A 20,129-nucleotide genomic window follows, 5' to 3' on the forward strand; every position below is an offset into this window, starting at 1 on the left:
TGCTGTTTGGGGTTTTAGGCTGGGTTTCTGTACAGCACTTCGAGATATTAGCTGATGTACGAAGGGCTATATAAAATAAACTTGATTTGATGATCATAGCAATAAGGAGATGGAGGGTTATTTTTACAAATAGAATTTGACAATCTGGAAGTGTAAACAGTAAATAAATTATACCTGAGAGGCTGTTCCAGTGGAACAAAAACGTGTACATCCCTTATCAGAGCAGAGAAAATATTAAAAACAACTGACTTGGTAAAACAAAAATATCCAACATGTTGTAGTTGGTGCTCACTGAATCAGTACTCTATTAAACAAACACTCAAACAGGCAACAGAAGCAGGATTTGTCTTATTTCTGTAGATATATATGGAATATTTATAAAGCCAGGCACATTTAACAGTTAGGCCATTGATTATAGACTTCCCTTTAAGTTGGTTTCCTCTCTCCTCACTTAAGTCACGGGCTGTTTTCTCCTCATTCTGCTGCTGCTGCCTCCACAGCAGTTCTCTACACCAATATGCTGCTTAACTTTGCACATAGCAACATGGTCTAGGAAAGGACACCATTTCAGAACTGTGGACAGCGACCTCTATCCAACGCGGGAGGAAGTGCATCAGTTGTAAGGCAATATTTGTATTAGTGTGGCACCCTTGTGCCTACGTAATATAACCATATACAATTTCAGTAGCACATAACTTAGTGATGGACTGTACCATTCCCACAGCCTCCACAACGGATTAGTCCACTCAGACAGGTAAGACACAATGAGTATTATTATTTATTTTTTTGCAGCTGCTCAACAAAATAAATCTTGGTCGACTAAACGGGCTCAGCATTAATGTCGACACCTATAAATATCCTGGTATACAGCTGTACTGGTCACTGTCATTCCATACCCACCTCCAGGGTAGTTACATCCACCCACCCTGCCAAGCACAGCCTTGGAACAATGAACATACTGACAATCCTGGACAAGGGAAATGTGGTTTAAAGGCCCCAAAACCTCCCTCAAACTAGATGTACTTTACCACACTGCCATCCGCTTTGTTACCTGTGCCCCCTTCAACACTCATCACTGTGACCTTTACAGCCTGTGACCTTTACAGCCTGGTCAACTGGCTCTGTTTACATACGCGACACTAGACCCCTGTACCTCAGCATCTCCCCTAGCAACAGCAACCTGCTCTCTGCTAGATGTAGAGCTGGTTATTCCTGTCAGTCATTCCAGTGTTCTGCCGCCAACGACTGGAATGAGCTGCAAAAGACCATCAAAACTTTACACATTCATCCCACCACACTCCTTCAAAACATATTACCTGATCAATATACACCTGCTGATCATTCATCCCACCACACTCCTTCAAAACATATTACCTGATCAATTTACACCTGCTGATCATTCAGTCTGACACCACTCCTTCAAAACCTATTACCTGATCAATATACACCTGCTGATCATTCAGTCTGATGTGTTTTCCAATTTTTGCGCCTGTTGTGGTATTTCTGCTCTAATCCATTGTTAATGTTTCTCGTTAGGGGCCAGCTAGCCTAGCGTGTATTAGGCCATTAGGCTACGTCATTTGTCATTATACGCAGAATAATTAACAGCAAGTGTTGGTGTTGCGCAATAGTCTATCCGACACAATTGCGCACAGCAGACTTGGTGTCCAATCCGAGGCACAAAGACATGACACGTCACCTTGATGCTTTCTCTTGAATCTAACGAGACCCTGCTTAAATCAAGCAGACAAGACGATCAACCTCAAATAGCTAGAGATATTCATCCAACGTGGATCCAGGCACAACCGTCTTCCACCAACTTAAGGAACGAGACACCATAATATTCTGGACATTACTCCAGCACCTGGCTGTTTGGCATTGCATGTGGCCATCACAACAGCTGCTCCTCACTTGACTGTCACTTGGAAAATCCCTTCCTGGATCAGATGTATGAAAATATCAGAGTAATCAAATCAGACGGACACCAAATGCGCATCCAACAAGTACTTTGCATAATTATTGAAGAACCACATTAATGACAGTATCGATCAAGATGTGACTTTCGGTTAGAAGCCATCAGAAGTTTTACCACCACCAGGTGAATCCGGCAAGTATGAATGTTTACCACCCACCAGGTGAATCCGCAGTATGAATGTTTTACCACCCACCAGGTGAATCCAGCAGTATGAATGTTTTACCACCACACCAGGTGAATCCAGCAGTATGAATGTTTTACCACCCACCAGGTGAATCCAGCAGTATGAATGTTTACCACCCACCAGGTGAATCCAGCAGTATGAATATTTACCACCCACCAGGTGAACCAGCAGTATATGTTTTACCACCCACCAGGTGAATCCAGCAGTATGAATGTTTTACCACCCACCAGGTGAATCAGCAGTATGAAGTGTTTTACCACCTACCAGGTGAATCCTGGCAAGTATTTAATGTTTTACCACCCACCAGGTGAATCCAGCAGTATTAATGTTTTACCACCCACCAGGTGAATCCAGTAGCATTTGTTTCACTTCTAGAGTAGTGAATAACTATGTAGAGATGCCATCTTCCACATACTTTAGTGCTAACATTTCAGTATAGGCAGTCATGTCCTGTGTAAGTGGCTGTGATCTGTTAATAGAATTCCATTGTTACTGTGATACCCGTTTAATTACATTTAATAGTGTCATCCACGCACTGTTGCCTTGCTGTTCTCTTCATCCACTGTAGGGACCGGTTTCTCCTGGCCCTGTGGGGGCCATCTTTGTACTTGCCCTAGTCCCTGCACACTTGATTCAATTGACCAAATCATCACCAAACTTCTGACTGGAGTTGAGTGCGTTGGATGCGGGGGCAGTGATGTGCCACCTCTGGTCCCCGGGGACAGTACTGGGGGACACGGTCATAGGCCAGACGGTGTTTGCGCTGCTAGTGAAAAAAGTCTAGTTATTTTCAGCATAGGCAGTTATGTCCTTTGTCAGTGGCTACACTGTGCAAATAGGATTCCGTTGTTACCTTAACACCTATTTTATCAATTGAATTTTCTCTTGTGTATTTAATTTCTGTCATAATTTTTTTTGTATGACGCCTTGGTGTGGGGTGGTTGGGGGGGGGGGGGGACAAAGGACTGGGGATGTTGTATTGCTGTCAATGTCAAATCAAACATTTTATTGGTCAGATGCGCAGAATACAACAGGTGTAGACCTTAAAGTGAAATGCTTACTTACGAGCCACTAACCAACATTGCCGTTTCAAAAAATACGGATAGAAAAAAAATATAAAAGTAACAAGTAATTAAAGAGTAGCTGTGAAAAAGAAAAATATATACAAGGGGGTTCCGGTACAGAGTCAATGTGCGGGGGCATCGGTTAGTTGACGTAGTATGTACATGTAGGTAGAGTTATTAAAGAGACTAGGCATAGATGACAACAGAGAGTGGCAGTGGTGTGGAGGGGAGGCAATGTGAATAGTCTGGGTAGCCATTTGACTAGATGTTCAGGAGTCTTATGGCTTGAGGGTAGAAGCTGTTAAGAAGCCTCTTGGACCAAGACTTGGTGCTCCGGTACCGCTTGGTAGCAGAGAGAACAGTGTATGACTAGGGTGGCTGGAGTCTGACAATTTTTAGGGCCTTCCTCTGACACAGCCTGATATAGAGGTCCTTGATGGCAGGAAGCTTGGCCCCAGTAATGTACTGGCCGTACGCAATACCCGCTGTAGTGCCTTACAGTCAGATGCCGAGCAGTACCATACCAGGTGGTGATGCAACCAGTCAGGATGCTCTCGATGGTGCAGAGGTAGAACCTTTTGAGGATCTGAGGATCCATGCCAAATCTTTTCAGTCTCCTGAGGGGGAATAGGTTTTGTCGTGCCCGCTTTACGACTGTCTTGGTGTGCTTGGACCATGTTAGTTTGTTGGTGATGTGAACACCAAGGAACTTGAAGCTATCAACCTGCTCCACTGCAGCCCTGTCGATGAGAATGGGGCGTGCTCGGTCCTCTTTTTCCTGTAGTCCACAATAATCTCCTTTGTCTTGATCATGTTGAGGGAGAGGTTGTTGTTCTGGCACCACACGGCCGGGTTTCTGACCTCCTCCCTATAGTCGGTCTCGTTGTCGTCGGCGATCAGGCCTACCACTTGTGTCATCTGCAAATGTAATGATGTGTTGGAGTCGTGCGTGGCCGTGCAGTCATGAGTGAACAGGGAGTGCAGAAGGGGACTGAGCACGCACCCCTGAGGGGCCCCTGTGTTGAGGCCCAGCGTGGCGGATGTGTTGTTACCACCCCTTACTACCTGGGGGCGGTCCGTCAGGAAGTCCAGAATCTAGTTGCAGAGGGAGGTGTTTGGTCCCAGGGTCTTTAGCTTATTGATGAGCTTTAAGGCACTATGGTTTTGAATACTGAGCTGTGGTCAATGAATAGCATTCTCACATAGGTGTTCCTTTTGTCCAGGTGGGAAGGGCAGTGTGGAGTGCAATAGAGACTGCATCATCTGTGGATCTGTTGGGGCGGTATGCAAATTGGAGTGGGTCTAGGGTTTATGGGATGGTGTTGTTGTGAGCCATGACCAGCCTTTCAAAGAACTTCATGGTTACAGACGTCAGTGTTACAGGTCAGAAGTCATTTAGGCAGGTTACCTTAGTGTTCTTGGGCACAGGCACTATGGTGGTCTGCTTAAAACATGTTGGTATTTCAGACTTGGACAGGGAGAGGTTGAAAATGTCAGTGAAGACACTTGCCAGCTGGTCTGCACATGCTCTGAGTACACGTCCTGGTAATCCGTCTGGCCCTGCAGCTTTTGACTATTAACCTGTTTAAAGGTCTTACATCGTCTGCGGAGTGTGTGATCACAATCTTTCGTTACAGCTGGTGCTCTCATGCCTGTTTCAGTGTTACTTGCCTCGAAGCGATCATAGAAGTAGATTAGCTCGTCTGGTACGCTCGTGTCACTGGGCAGCTCTCGGCTGTGCTTCCCTTTGTAGTCTGTAATAGTTTGCAGGCCCTGCCACATCCGCCGAGCGTCAGAGCCGGTGTAGTACGACTTGATCTTAGTCCTGTATTGAAGCTTTGACTACTTGATCGTTCGTCGGAGGGCATAGCGGGATTTCTTATAAGCTTCCGGGTTAGAGTCCCGCTCCTTGAAAGCGGCAGCTCTAGCCATTAGCTCAGTGTGGATGCTGCCTGTAATCCATGGCTTCTGGTTGGGGTATGTACGTACGGTCACTGTGGGGACGACTTCCTCAATGCACTTATTGATGAAGCCAATGACAGATGTGGTGTACTCCTCAATGCCAGTGGAGGAATCCCAGAACATATTCCAGTCTGTGCTAGCAGAACCGTCCTGTAGTTTAGCATCTGCTTCATCTGACCACTTTTTTAAATTGATCTAGTCACTGGTGCTTCCTGCTTAAATTTTTGCTTATAAGCAGGAATCAGGAGAATGGAATTATGGTCAGATTTGTCAAATGGAGGGCGAGGGATAGCTTTGTATGTGTGTGGAGTACAGGTGATCCAGAGTTATTTTCCCTCTGGTTGCACATTTAACATGCTGATAGAAATTTCGTAAAACGGATTTAAGTTTCCCTGCATTAAAGTCCCCGGCTACTAGGAGCACCGCCTCTGGGTGAGCGTTTTCTTGTTTGCTTATGGCGGAATACAGCTTTTTCAATGCTGTCTTAGTGACTGTGGCGGTATGTAAACAGCTACAAAGAATATAGATAAACTCTCGGCAGCTTATCATGAGAAACTTAGATATCGTGCACCAGCAGTTGTTTACAAAAATACATAGACCGCCACCCCTGGTCTTACCAGACGCCGCTGTTCTGTCCTGCCAGTACATCGTATAACCAGCCTGCTGTATGTTGAGTGTCGTCGTTCAGCCACGACTCTGTGAAGCATAAGATACTACAGTTTTTAATGTCCCGTTGGTAGTTTAATCTTCCCAATAACTCATCCATTTTATTGTCCAAAGGTTACATGTTAGCAAGCAGAATTGAGGGGAGTGGGGGTTTATTCGAGCGCCTCCAACTCCTCAGAAGGTAGCCCGCCCTCCGGCCTCCCTTTCTCCGCCTCTTCACGCAGATCACTGGGGTCGGGGGAGGGAGCCGTATATCCTCCGCCTCGTCAGAGTTGAGAAGAAAAAGGATTCTGCTAGTCCGTGGTAAGTAATCGCAGTCCTGATGTCTAGAAGTTATTTTGGGTCATAAGAGACGGTAGCGGCAACGTTAAAAAAAAATTATAATAATTATACAAACAACGGAAATAAACAATCAGTTGGGGGCACGAAAAACTTCTGGCTTCTGCGCCATCTTACACACAATGTATCTATGTTCTCAAACTTACAAATGAAGTATTAAAGTAACTATATATAGTGCATTCGGAAAGAATTCAGACCTTTACTTTTTCCACAATTTGTTACGTTACAGCCTTATTCTAAAATTAACAAAGTTATTTTTTTCCCCCTCAATCTGAACACAACACCCCATAATTACAAATAAAACCTGTTTGTAGAAAATGTACAAATGTATAAAATAAAAAAACTTAAATACGACATTTCCATATGTTTTCAGACCCTTTACTCAGTACTTTGTTGAAGCACGTGTGGCAGTGATTACAGCCTCGAGTCTTCTTGGGTATGAAGCTACAAGCTTGGCACACCTGTAATTTAAGTTTTGAATCCGGCATTGTTTTGCGTGTCAATTCATAAACCATGGAATAGGTACATGGAAAATATCAACTATTTTCCAATTCATATGGCATATTTTTGGGTAATTAAATTGGTATATGTTTTTATTTATCACAATTTTCTTTATCCATTTACGGTCTTTAATGCAGGGCCGACAGACAAGTTCAATCTTGGTTTTATCAGACCAGAGAATTTTGTTTCTCATTGTCAGAGTCCTCTAACTCCAAGCGGAGTGTCATGTGCCTTTTACTGAAGAGTGGCTTCCGTCTGGCCATTCAACCATAAAGGCCTGATTGGTGGAGTGCTGCAGAGATGGTTGTCCTTCTGGAAGGTTCTCCCATCTCCACAGAGGAACTCTGGAGCTCTGTCAGAGTGACCATCGGGTTCTTGGTCACCTCCCTGACAAAGGCCCTTCTCCCCCGATTACTCAGTTTGACCGGGCAGCCAGCTCTAGGAAGTGGCTACTATGAAGAATCTCAAATATAAAATATATTTTGATTTGTTTTACACTGAGATACTACATGATTCCGTATGTGGTATTTCATAGTTTGTCTTCGCTATTATTCTACAATGTAGAAAATTGTAAGAGAAAAACCATGGAATGAGTAGCTGTCCAAACTCTTGACTGATACTGTACATAAAAAAATGCAAACATTTTGCATTCACATTTATTATTTTGGATTTGTGCCCATGAAAACTTTTCACCCCGTAACAGAGACAAAATGTTAGGTAGTTACACTGCAATTCTGAGATCTCTATATAAATAAAACTATCCGACAGCTACAGTGCTTTCAGAAAGTATTCATACCCCTTGAACATAACGCTTTGTAATTTAGGACAAAAAGTTCATTTCTTGGCCACATGTTTTGCAGTATTAGTTAAGTGCCGTGTAAACAGGATGCATGGTTTTAGAATATGTTTTATTCTGTACAGGCTACCATATTTCCACTATCATTTAGGTTAGTATTGTGGAGTAACTACAATGTTCATCCATTCTAATAAGCTCTCATATCACAGCCATTCAACGCTGTAACTGTTTTAAAATCAACATTGGCCTCATGGTGAAATCTGAGCAGTTTCCTTCCTCTCCTTACAGATAATTGTATTTGTGGGGTAGACATTCAAAAATCATGTTAACCACTATTATTGAACAGGGACTGAGTCTACGCAATTTATGACTTGTTATTAAGCACATTTTTACTCCTGAACATAGAGGCTTGTCATAACAAAGGGGTTTTAAATACTTATTCACTCAAGACATTTCAGCTTTTCAATTATTAGTCATTTCTCAAATGTTCTATAAACAAAATTCCACTTTGACACGGTGGGGTAATATGTATAGATCAGTGAAACAGAATTCCACATGTTAATCTATTTTAAATTCAGGCTGTAACATGTGGAAAAAGTAAAAGGGGTGTAAACATGTAATTTTTTTAAATGATATGTTTGATGAACCTTTTCTCTGTATATAGTGTGTTATATGTTTAGTGGTATTGTGTGTTCAGTTCTACGTTGAACCTCTTGGCCAGGTCGTCATTGTAAATGAGAATAGGTTCTCAATTGACTTGATTAAATAAAGGTGAAATAAATCATTAAGGCAGCACAGAAACTGTCCGAAATGACAGCCTATTCCCTATATAGTGCACTACTTTTGATTAAGACCCATAGGCCTCTGGGATAGGGAATAGGGTGCCATTTTGGATGCATCCTGTGTGTGAGAGAGTGAAGACAACATTTTGACGTTTTCCTGTCATTCGCATTTTCTGTTGATATTTATGCAGAACCAAAAATATTTTTGCAGTAAGATTTACATTCTTGAATACTGTGTTACTGTAAAACCTAGAAAAACACCCTGGTCCATATAACACACACAGATAATGTTTACCCATAAGCACCTGCTCTAACACTACAACACTGAAGAGCCGGACACATGTAGGCTATGCGTGCACACACACACACACACACGTTGACATTAGAAACACGGACATATCTCTTCCTGGCTTTCCATCAGGCTGACGTTCCCCTGTTTGAAATGCCTCCTTCCTTCCCCTAAAGCAATCAGTGATGGTCAGATGATGGGTGAAAGCTATGCGGTGTTCGATAACCACAGGTTCACTTCAACAAATCAAGCAGAACTGCAACAGACAGCAAGACAAGGTGGCAGGTTTGGGGGAGGTACTAGATGGGGAAGGTTGGGGTCTGGTAGGGTAGAATGGGGGGGTTGCTGGTGGGGTCCTTTCAGGTCAAGTAGGGTTGGATGGAATTGGTTTGGATGGGGGTACTAGGCCGAAGTCCTAGGGTGAGATGAGTTTGAATTGAGTTTAATTAAATAGAGGAAGGTTAGGGAAAGGGCTGAACCGTGGGATCAGGCACAGCTGGGTTCTGAACGACAGCAGCCAGGGTTAGGGCCCAGTGATGGATTCAGTGTCATACCTGCAGTCTCTAGCAGGGCCTTGAAGGTGGGCCCGTGTCTGGGTGAGGGTTTAGAGCGCGTACCGGCAGCCTCTAGCAGGGCCGCGAGGGCCCGTGTCTAGGTGAGGGGTAGGGTTAGAGGTGAGGGATTAGAGCGTGTACCGGCAGCCTCTAGCAGGGCCGCGAGGGCCGTGTCTAGGTGAGGGGTAGGGTTAGAGGTGAGGGATTAGAGCCGTTACCGGCAGCCTCTAGCAGGGCCGCGAGGGCCCGTGTCTAGGTGAGGGGTGGGGTTAGAGGTGAGGGATTAGAGCGCGTACCGCAGCCTCTAGCAGGCGCCGCGAGGCCCGTGTCTAGGTGAGGGGTAGGGTTAGAGGTGAGGGATTAGAGCGCGTACCGGCAGCCTCTAGCAGGGCCGCGAGGGCCCGTGTCTAGGTGAGGGGTAGGGTTAGAGGTGAGGGATTAGAGCGCGTCCGGCAGCCTCTAGCAGGGCCGCGAGGGCCCGTGTCTAGGTGAGGGGTGGGGTTAGAGGTGAGGGATTAGAGCGCGTACCTGCAGCCTCTAGCAGGGCCGCGAGGGCCCGTGTCTAGGTGAGGGCTAGGGTTAGAGGTGAGGATTAGAGCGCGTACCGCAGCCTCTAGCAGGGCCTCGAGGGCCCGTGTCTAGGTGAGGGGTAGGGTGGGGTTAGAGGTGAGGGATTAGAGCATACCGGCAGCCTCTAGCAGGGCCTCGAGGGCCCGTGTCTAGGTTGAGGGGTAGGGTTAGAGGTGAGGGATTAGAGCACGTACCGGCAGCCTCTAGCAGGGCCGCGAGGGCCCGTGTCTAGGTGAGGGGTAGGGTTAGAGGTGAGGGTTTAGAGCACGTACCTGCAGCCTCTAGCAGGGCCTCGAGGCGGGCCTGTGTCTCTGGGTCAACAGTGCGGAGGTCCACTCCGTCTGTGGCGCTGGACAAAAGCAGCTCCGAGGCTGTCTTCATGATGGGGTTCTCCAAGTCCTCCTGGTCCAAGATAAATGACTCCACCTGGGGTAAGAAGAAGAGGGAGAGAGACAAGTGTAAGCAATGCATAACATATAAAAGCACATAACAGCAGAAGGGGAAATCTCACTTGATGTTGCATCTTGATCTGCAGCCGACCCCCAAAATGTGTAATATTATATTGATTAAAAATCTGTATCCATAGGTCTTATTCAACTCTGTCCATCAACAACTATGACTGGAGTCATGTAATGTAAACGAGCACAGGTCTTCAGGTTGACTGGTGTCCTGCACATCTCCACTCTTATTTACATGACTGGATGTTTTGCTCCAACACACCACCTCTTCATGAGTGAGTAAAAACATGTGGCTCAGATAACCAACTGCAGCTGAATGGTATTGGCCGTGGCGTGTCGCGGGTATAAAGGATCCGTCATCTACTCTGGCACTCGGCAGCCGAACCGAAGCATGCGGAAGGCTTTAGTCCGAGCCTCAAGTTTTTCCTGAACGTGTGACCTGACCAGGAAAAGGACATGTCCATTACGTGGCCCACCAAGCCCAGAGGTACAGCTGTAGGGTTCGCATGAACTATGGGACAGCTAGAAGGCAGGCAGGGACAGTGAAAACAAAACCTCCCTCTGTCATTTCTCAAGGAGTCCCTGTCCAATATGTAGGTCTCAGGCCTGCGTTGGTTTTTCCACTTGTTGACCTAGACATTAGGCATTCTGTACACACCCAGGTGTCTCTTAAGGGCAGAGTCCCTCCCTCCACCTGTAGCCAAGGCTTCAACATTCACATTGGCCCAAAGGCCTCAATGACATTCCGCCAAGCCAAAGCTTCAGATACATAAACCACTGAGCCTTATTTGAGGAAAAAGAAACACAAATAAAAATTATTTAAAAAAGGTATTCATACACTGTGCTGTGACGCGCTTTAGATCAGGGATGGACAACTCCTGTCCTCAGAGGCCTGATTAGCGGCACACTTTTGTCCCAGCTAACATATGACTCCAACAATCAACTAATTATAAATCGTCAGTTTAGAATGCAATTATACTAAACAAAAACCATGAACGCAACATGTAAAGTGTTGGTGCCATGTTTCTTGAGCTGAAATGAAAGATTGCAGAAATGTCTCAAATTATGTGCACAAATGTGTTTACATCCATGTTAGTGAGCATTTCTCCTTCACCGAGATGATCCATCCAGCTGACAAGTGTGGCATATCAAGAAGCGGATTAAACAGCATGTTCAATACACAGGTGTACCTTGTGCTGGGGATAATAAAATGCCACTAAAATGTGCAGTTGTGTCACGCAACACAATGCCACAGATTTCTCAAGTTGAGGGAGTGTACAATTGGCATGCTGACTGCAGGAATGACCACCAGAGCTGTTGCCAGGGAATAGAATGTTCATTTCTATACCATAACCCGCCTCAAACTTAATATTTGATTATTTGGCAGTATGTCCAACCGCCCTCACAACCGCAGAACACGTGTGGGGTGGCAGGTAGCCTAGTGGCTAGTGCTTTGTGCGTTTGGTCAAAATGTTTAAACATCCTTTTCCATATATAGACACGCCATATGTTTTAATTAAATCAACTAATATATATATATATTATTTAAAAAAGGTATTCACACATACTACCATTGAAAAGTTTTGCGTCACTACTGGCAGCTTCATTAAATAGTAGCCGCAAAACACCAGCCTCAAAAGTGAAGAGGCGACTCCGGGATGTTGACCTAGGCAGAGTTACAAAGAAAAAGCCACATCTCAGACTGGCCAATAAAAAGAAAAGATTAAGATGGGGAAAAACAACCTTCACTGTTGAGGCTGGTGTTTTGCGGCTACCATTTAATGAAGGTGCCAGTTGAGGACTTGAGGCATCTGTCTAGTTTGAGAAACAATCTAATGTACTTATCCTCTTGCTCAGTTGTGCACCGGGGCCACTCCTCTTTCCATTTTGGTTAGAACCAGTTTGCGCTGTTCTGTGAAGGGAGTAGTACACAGCCTTGTACAAGATCTTCAGTTTCTTGGCAATTTCTCACATGGAATAGCTTTAATTTCTCAGAACAAGAATAGACTGACAAGTTTCGAAAGAAAGGTCTTTGTTTCTGGCCATTTTGAGCCTGTACTTGAACCCACAAATGCTGATGCTCCAGATACTCAACTAGTCAAAGAAGTCCAGTTTTACTGCTTCTTTAATCAGAACAGTTTTCAGCTGTGCTAACAATTACAAAAGGGTTTTCTAATGATCAATTAGCCTTTTAAAACGATAAACTTGGATTAGCTAACACAACGTGCCATTGGAACACAGGAGTGATGGTTGCTGATAACCGGCCTCTGTACACATGTTGATATTCCATAAAAACATTTTTTTAATCAGCTATTTCCAGCTACAATAGTCATTTACAACGTCTACTGTATTTCTGATCAATTTCATGTTATTTTAAAATGGACAAAATAAATGTGCTTTTCTTTCAAAAACAAGGACATTTCTAAGTGACCCCAAACTTTTGAATGGTAGTGTATATTCATTGAGCTTGTCTGATGCCATAAGCGCACTATTTCATGAATTAAGCCACAAATGACTCGAGGGAGCCGGAGATCAAGATAACCAGAAGAAGAAAAAAATAAACACCTGACCATCCTTCTCCTCCTGGATTTCACATCTGACAGTAATAGACTACACAAGAAGGCAACCTTTCTCATGTGGAACGCCAATTTATATCTTACCATTTCTACCGATCTGCCTGCCAGTTACGGTTTTCATATTCCCATTTTTATTTATAATAACATCTTGTAAAAAATGCCAATAAAGCCAACAAATAAAAACATTGCAGCCTGCAGGAAGAAAATATCCTGATAAATATCCTATAAATCATGTCGACATAGCATGGCCTGTCTGCAACGAACTTGAAACATTGCATCAAGTATTAAGTTGGGTCCAGCCTGAAGCTCCTGCTGGCAAACTTGCAACACTGTATAAAATATTCTGGGCCCTCAGTTTCCTGGCTGCCAGCGAGCTCAGGACAGACACAGCTGTAGGCTATTTGCACAATGGATAAGAAGCCTATTTTATGACGTTTCCACTGGATCAGAGCATTACATTTTTTTACCTTTCGCACTGAGTGGTTATCGAAAGGGAGAGGGCTGGAAAGATTTTTCAAATACATTGAGGAACGAACTATTGTCATTCTCAGTGGATGTAAAAACAGACATTTGCTTGCTGTTTGAGTTGAAGAAAACATTACTTTGAGAGGATACACAGCTCATTAGTGGAACGTGAAGCTAAATCAGAAATACTATCAGATCCCCAAATGGACACATATATAGTGCATTTGGAAAGTATTCAGACCACTTCCCTTTTTCCACATTTTGTTACGTTACAGCCGTATTCTAAAAAAAAAACTAAAATAATTTAAGACGGAAGCCACTCCTCAGTAAAAGGCTCATGACAGCCCGCTTGGAGTTTGCCAAAAGGCACCTAAAGACTCTCAGACCAATCAAACCAAGATTGAACTCGTTGTCCTGAATGCCAAGCGCCACATCTGGAGGAAAATTGGCACCATCCCTATGGTGAAGCATGGTGGTGGCAGCATTATGCTGTGGGGATGTTTTTCAGCAGCAGGAACTGGGAGACTTGTCAGGATCGAGGGAAAGATGAACGAAGCAAAGAACAGAGAGATCCTTGATGAAAACATGTTCAGGACGTCAGACTGGGACGAAGGTTCACCTTCCAACAGGACAACGACCCAAAGCACACAGCCAAGACAACGCAGGAGTGGCTTCGGGACAAGTCTCTGAATGTCCTTGAGTGGCCCAGCCAGATCCCGGACTTGAACCTGATCTAACATCTCTGGAGAGACCTGAAAATAGCTTGTGCAGCAACGCTCCCCATCTAACCTGACAGAGCTTGAGAGGATCTGCAGGAAGAATGGGAGAAACTCCCCAAAATACATTTACATTTAAGTCATTTAGCAGACGCTCTTATCCAGAGCGACTTACAAATTGTGCATTCACCTTATGATATCCAGTGGAACAACCACTTTACAATAGTGCATCTAACTCTTTAAAAGGGGGGGGGGGGGGGGTTAGAAGGATTACTTTATATCCTAGTCCAGGTGTTCTTAAAGAGGTTGGGTTCTCAGGTGTCTCCGGAAGGTGGTGATTGACTCCGCTGACCTGGCGTCGTGAGGAGTTTGTTCCACCATTTGGGGTGCCAGAGCAGCAAACAGTTTGACTGGGCTGAGCGGAACTGTACTTCCTCAGAGGTAGGGAGGCGAGCAGGCAGAGGTGGATGAACGCAAATACAAGTGTGCCACGCTTGTAGCATCATACCCAATAAAATTCACCGCTGTAATCGCTGCGAAAGGTGCTTCAACAAAGTACTGAGTAAAGGGTCTGAATATTTACATTTGCAAACATTTCTAAAAAACCTGTTTTTTTCGTCATTATGGGGTATTGTGTGTAGATTGATGAGGGGAAAACAATTTAATCTATTTTAGAATAAGGTCGTAACATAAATCTGGAAAAAGTCAAAGGTCTGAATACTTTCCGAATGCACTGTTGTGTGACATTATATTTTAAATTTAAACTACTGCTTGAGTAAAAAAAATATTTGGTCAACCAACAGCCTATCGATCAAACAAACAACTAATTTGGGTCAACCATACTGCCTATAAAAAGCGTTTTAAAATTTAGTTCCATGATCTACCCTGTTAGAATATTGAAAAGCCATCCTAATTAATGTTTTGTTCATATGACAAATTATTTTTAATTATTAACACGCTTGGTTTAGGCCTGTATTAAACGTAGGAAACATGTCTGATTAGCTTATTATATATCTTACATGGACATTATTACATGTCTCGAAACAGGCTTATTATATCCATGACTTTTACATTGTCTGAACAGGCTTATTATATTCATGACTTTACATGTCTGAAACACCCCCCCCCCCCCCCCCCCCCCCCCCCCCCCCCCCCCCCCCCCCCCCCCCCCCCCCCCCCCCCCCCCCCCCCCCCCCGCCCCCCCCCCGCTTACTATATCCATGACTTTACATGTCTGAACAGGCTTATTATATCCATGACTTTACATGTCTGAACAGGCTTATTATATCCATGACTTTACATGTCTGAACAGGCTTATTATATCCACGACTTTGCATGTCTGAACAGGCTTATTATATCCACGACTTTGCATGTCTAGGCTTATATAATATATAATAATATAATTAAGGTAGGCTATCATTAGGCTAATTAAACTTTAATTTCTATATATATAGAGAAGGAAACACAGCAGCAACGAACTTTTCAGAAGAAAGACACATTTCAAGCTTACTTTTCTGAACATAAAGGCCTGGCAGTGTCGCGGGAGAGAAAGAGGTAATTGGATGATGCTTTCTTTAAAAATAGTTTACTTTGACTATGAGCCCTAAACTAATGGAGAATGGGAAAGGATGCTGTACTTTGCAAGCGCAGCTCAATCAGGCTACACACCGCCTTGCTATTGTACGGTCCGAGACACCCTCATGCCCTCCAAGAACTGGAAGCCAATCTGAAAGACCTATTGCAATTAGGTGAAGGTTTTAATATAAAGGCCTCACAATGTTGATGAATAGCAAGCACATACAATGACACCAAACAGCAGGAGCCATTCAGTAGGATTATTTATTTACCTTTAGGCAAGTCAGTTAAGAACAAATTATCATTTACAATGACGGCCTACCAGGGAACAGTGGGTTAACTGCCTTGTTCAGGGGCAGAACAGATTTATACCTTGTCGGCTCGGGGATCCGCCCCATTTAGCTTAACCAGGAAGCCTGCCGCACCAATGTGTCAGAAGAAACACTGTACACCTGGTGACAATGTCAGCGTGCACACGCCCGGCCCGCCACAGGAGTCGCTAGAGCGCGATGGGACAAGGACATGCCGGCCGGCCGGCCAAACCCTCCCCTAACCCAGACGAGGCTGGGCCAATTATGTGCCGCCTCATGGGTCTCCCGGTCGCGGCCGGCTGCGACACAGCCTGGGATCGAACCAGGATCTGTAGTGACACAGCTAGCACTGCAGTGTCTTAGAGCGCTGCACCACTTGGGAGGCCCCATAGCTGACCCTTTAACACAACAACACACCAGCATTGACGAGGAAAACAGCATGCAGCAAATTCAGTACATACAGCACGGGCCCCCTCGCGCAGCTCCATGCTGGGACTGGCGCTTCCCAAGGTCAGGGCCAGAGAGAGGGACTTATGTCTGTCTGTGTACCCAACAACATTACGACTAACCTGTCCCAGTTCCAAACTAAGGTCCTGTTTACTAACATTGCTTGGCAAAGATGAGGAAAGTGATGCAAGTGCTTATGAGGAAGTGCAGATAAAATGAGGGAATACATACTGTGAATTCAACACTAGCAATATTCAAAGAGCATGAATTACGTGGTAAAACTTCAGACAATAGGTAAAACAGTTTCAAATTCACTAAAACATTTAAATAATTGTGACAAAATGTTCACATTCCTAGTAGTACAGGATGCTAAGATATGTCATGAAAACAATGTGCCACCTGCAACTGTCAAACATCATTCAAAATAAAAAGAGTTGACTGAGCTAACTCAGCTACTGGGAGTCCACAGACAGACTTGGTAACAGTCTGTGTGAAGGAATGTAGCGATACACTTGGAATGCAGAACCAAATGACCTTTGGGGGATGTAGTTCCAAGAGGACCAACAAACAACAATTGTCATCAGTCCTGCCCATCAATGAACTACAGTTCCCACCACTGTGTGGCATCCGGAGAGCTGGAAAGGCCTGGAAAGGCATCTGCTTAATCCTGGAGCTCAGAGTTCAGCTGTAGCCCACAGGAGTGAGCTCTCCACTAGGCTAACGTTTCACAACAATACCTCCCTTTCAGCCAGATCCTCATGGAGGGGTGCCAGGTAGTCTAGTGGTTAAGAGCATTGTAACCGAAAGAGCGCTGGTTCGAATCCCAGAGCCAACTAGGTGAAAAATATGTCAATGTGCTCTTGTGCAAGGCACTTAACCCTAATTGCTTCTTTAAGTCACTCTGGATAAGAGCGTCTTGCTAAATGACAAATGTAAATGTAAAAAAAAAAAATACATTCCTTTAGAGGCCACAAAACATGAAAGGTATCAAGACATACACTGTACATTCAGCCTCAACTAATTCCTTACAGACACGAGAGCCATAGCTGCCTGCTCTCGTCTCCTATCACTGGAACCATGCTCCAAATGAAACATAACTTAACATCCATTCCAGACGTAATGCTCACGGTCTACTGATGGTATGGTCAGGTAGTGTCTGCAACATGTTAACATGCCAGGCTCCACAGCTTCCATCAACACCATGATGTGTGAAAGTGCTCTCTGTAGGTGCACATGTTATGAGAGACAGACTTGTAAAATGACAGAAGAAAATGTCAACGCCTCATTAACAAATAAAATCCTTTGTTGAAATATATGGGTAACTTATTAGTGGATTGGTTTTCCAGTATCATCTGGGTTTGGGCCCCCTAGCCCTGAGCCACTATCAGGTTATTGTCTGGGCTGACAGTTCCAACATGCATTACACATGACCCTTGCCTGGAAACCCGATTGCATTGAATTCTATGTCAAGCAGACGGTTGTCTGTGTGGTTGGTCCTTTCGCAGGTAGGAATGAGATGCATTGTATCCACAGGAAAGTATAATTACATAAACTTTTCAAAGAGCTGGTAGTGCGTTCAGATGGATGACCTGAAGCATGGGCACAATGTGAAAAAGCATGCATTCTTGCAGAGCTCGTGCAGGATTGACAAGGTTCTGCCCATGCTTCATGTGATAGAAGTCTCCATGCACTACCAGAGCCTTGATAAGGTGATTTAATTATACTTTCCTGTGGATAGATTGTCTCACATTCCTACCGTCAAAAGGAACAGCAGTAACAACCGGTAGTGTTTAAAATGTAGTTTTATTCAACATTGTGAGAGAACGCTTTCTTGATCCAAACACTCATTTTTGCCCGACGTGGAATTAAATTGCAAAGTCGGGTTTCCAGGAAAACATGATCCTAGACTGTTCCTAGAATGGGATTCTATACTGTCACATCACGCCATGCAAGCCTAATTACATTTCAACAGTTAGAATGACAAGGCAGGCATGGTGCCTTTGTAGCCCATGTAGGAAGTGGACAGAATAGCCAGACAGGTAGCAATGTGTCAGTCACACAACCAACTTGATAGTATCATGGTTGGCCACCACAAATCCACAAACAGGTTAGAGTAGTGTAGGTTAGAGTAGGGCAGGGTATGGTAGTTTAGAGTAGGGTAGGTTAGAGTAGGGCAGAGTAGAGTAGGGCAGAGTAGAGTATGGTAGGGCCCCACTGCTGTGTCTTCAAAAGTCACACCTTCACCTGACCTGGAAATGGATGTTGATTGGTTGGTGGTTAGGGCAAACAGTGTCTGGGAACCAGTCCACATAAGAACGATTGTAGAGTTGAACCCGTTATGTTGTCATCATCATTAAAAGATGACAGTCACACAAACCACGATCTCCTGTTCTATGTTGTAGTTCGCGATATCAGCTCAACAGACGTGTTTCAACCTCAACTATGGTGTCCTGTGAGCCTGCCAACACATGGAAAGTTGGCCACAACTCTGAAAAGGGACTGGTATGAGTTGTAACAACGCAGGACAGTGATATAGAGTTGGCACTGCCTCGCGAGGCTGAGACAAATATCATCTGATCATTCTGTTATTTATGACAGCCCGATGATCCCTCACACAACTAGTTAGGACAGTTAACGTTAGCTAGCTAACTGTCTAAAACGTGTGTTGAGGAATTAAAGGACAGTCGGATTTAAAATGTATATACACTTTAGAAAGGTGACGTAATTGCACCATTACGATAAAATGGTAGCTAGTTTCAATATTGGCAAGATTGACAGCCCTTGCTTGTTCTGGCCGTGTGTGAATACGTGCTCTCCCACCAATGTGTACAGTGTGCGAAGTCGAGAATGTGTCTGTGCTGTGAGACGATTGCTAACTTACTAGCTAGCTAAAGTTAGCTAGCTAATACTGTCGATGGCATGAACGCTTCCACCCGAACTAGGCCGTGGTCACAGCCTACGCCGCATAAATAAAACATTCCATCGATTATCGTGCAATTATGTCGGTGTCTTGCACTATTCTCCTTGTCTGACAACCCATGAGAAATTGAGTTTGCTGGAGACATGTTTCGCGCAAATTCGTAGTTGTGTTTTAGGTTATTTCGTCAGCCTAGGAGGGGGTGGCTGTGGACAGCTAGCTAGCTGGCTAGGCAAGGAGATGAACGTTTGCTAACTAACGTTAGCTGGCTAACTAGCATATTTAGCAAACGTTACCTCTGATACCTCGTCTTCGTCGCTGTTGGATCCGGGACCAGAGGAAAGTACTGCAGCAGCAGCCAGTTTGAAATCCAGTCTGTCTGTAGGAGGCCCACTTGGCTCGCCGAACAATCGTACTTTCTTTCCGCCCACACCAATCCCTATGCCCCGGAGTCCGACTCCTGGTGTTCCTCCGACCCCCATCCCTACCGCTGGGGTGCGAGGAGTCACCGAGTCAATCTCGTCCTCGAAGCCGTCCGTCAGCATTCTCGTCCCGGCTACTGCATCCTGCATACTTATATTGACAATACGTATAATAGCGTTCTTATTGTTGACCTTAACTTCCTTTAGGGGTATCTCTTGTGGAATAGTCGGGTGTTTTTACTTCAGGAAATCCTGAAACTCTCCCAAAGCGAGGGTTGAGGAGGATCTCTTTCCCCCAGCCATTAGCTAACTTTCTAGCCAACAACCTAACACACTGCGCACCGTTTCTCAGAAACCCCGCCTCTAAACAAATGCTGAAATCGCCATTGGCTAATGTAAAACATTGACTGACAATGATTGGTTTATATCGGTGCTTGTCAAGTGAAAGCACGCGACGTCACGTTAGGTTTACCGATATCACGAGTCTCTGAGAACGAACGTCAAGACGTGCTGTGGCCTCACTGGCCCTGGCATTTCACTGGTATTAAAAGTAAATTGGT

The 20,129-nt window shown here is 44.6% G+C and overlaps 1 pseudogene; it reads right to left on the bottom strand.

The window, feature by feature from the left end:
• LOC111965981 (ankyrin repeat and KH domain-containing protein 1-like) overlaps positions 1-19,896 on the bottom strand; it is a 68,947-nt pseudogene extending 49,051 nt beyond the window's left edge.
• Positions 19,897-20,129: the final 233 nt, after the last annotated feature.

The sequence above is a fragment of the Salvelinus sp. IW2-2015 genome, linkage group LG6.2 (genome assembly GCF_002910315.2).
Source record: "Salvelinus sp. IW2-2015 linkage group LG6.2, ASM291031v2, whole genome shotgun sequence".
In the NCBI taxonomy this organism is placed as follows: Eukaryota; Metazoa; Chordata; class Actinopteri; order Salmoniformes; family Salmonidae; genus Salvelinus; species Salvelinus sp. IW2-2015.